This window comes from Elephantulus edwardii, unplaced genomic scaffold, assembly GCF_000299155.1.
Source record: "Elephantulus edwardii isolate Elephantulus edwardi_28Jun2011 unplaced genomic scaffold, EleEdw1.0 scaffold00410, whole genome shotgun sequence".
Classification (NCBI taxonomy): domain Eukaryota; kingdom Metazoa; phylum Chordata; class Mammalia; order Macroscelidea; family Macroscelididae; genus Elephantulus; species Elephantulus edwardii.
In genome coordinates, this window is record NW_006400160.1 from 1,033,907 (window position 1) to 1,035,009 (window position 1,103).

The 1,103-nt window shown below is 40.3% G+C and overlaps 1 pseudogene; it reads right to left on the reverse strand.

Moving 5' to 3' along the window:
• Nucleotides 1–571: 571 nt before the first annotated feature.
• Nucleotides 572–1,103, reverse strand: part of LOC102844620 — a 28,384-nt pseudogene continuing 27,852 nt past the window's right edge.

Consider the following 1,103-nt stretch of genomic DNA (forward strand, 5'->3'; position numbering starts at 1 on the left):
AGGATGCACTGCTGGTGATGTGTCCACAACAGCACAGGCTACCTTCTCAATCAGCAGTGAACAAATGACATCTTCCTTGTCCATCTCCTGAACAACTGATTTTGTGAATACTGTGGTTTTGGAGGCTGGGACACTTAAGGATGCTGGACACACTGCCCACACCAGGTCTCCCGTAAAACTACAAATGCATAGTGCCAAGCCAAACACTAGCACATCCACCATATATGGAAGAGTTAAATAGTTCACTTAAACTTGGGGGGAAAGAAAAGAAAACCCATTCATGAAGCAAAACCTCTTGTACAAATGATATATTTATTCTATGAAAAATATCAGTAACAAAGTGAAAATTTATAAAATGGTATTTTCTCAGCTGGATTGTGTATGTAAATGAGCTTATCTGACCGAGAAAATGTTTTGCCACAGTCCTGACATTTGAAAGATCTCTCTCCTGTGTGAATTCTTCTATGTAGAGTGACACTGGTGAGCTGATCGAGCAAAGATTTTCCCCACATTCTTTACATTCAAAGGGTCTCTCTCCTGTATGAATTCTTCTATGTAACATGAGGTGACTTCATTGTGAAAAAGATTTCCCACAGTCCTGATATTCGTAAGGTCTTTCTTCTGTGTGAATTCCTCTATGTTCAGTGAGGGTGTGTGAATGGGAAAATGTTTTCCCACATTCCTTAGATTCGTAAGGTCTGTCTCCTGTATGAATTCTTCTATGTAACATGAGTGCACTTGACTGGGTAAATGTTTTCCCACATTCCTGACATTAATAAGGTTTCCCTCAGTGAATTCTTCTATGTTCAGTGAGCTGACCTGATTGCGAAAATGTATGCCCACATTCTTGACATTCCTAAGGTCTCTCTTCTGCATGGACTCTTCTATGTTGATTGAGCTGATGTGATTTTGAAAATGTTTGCCCACATTCCTGACATTCATAAGGTGTCTCTCCTGTGTGAACTCTTCTATGTCGAGTGAGCGTACTTGATCGAGAAAATGTTTTTCCACATTCCTGACATTCATAAGGTCTCTCTCCTGTGTGGCCTCTTTTATGTTCCGTGAGGTTAGATGAACACGAAAACATTTTCCCACATTCCAGA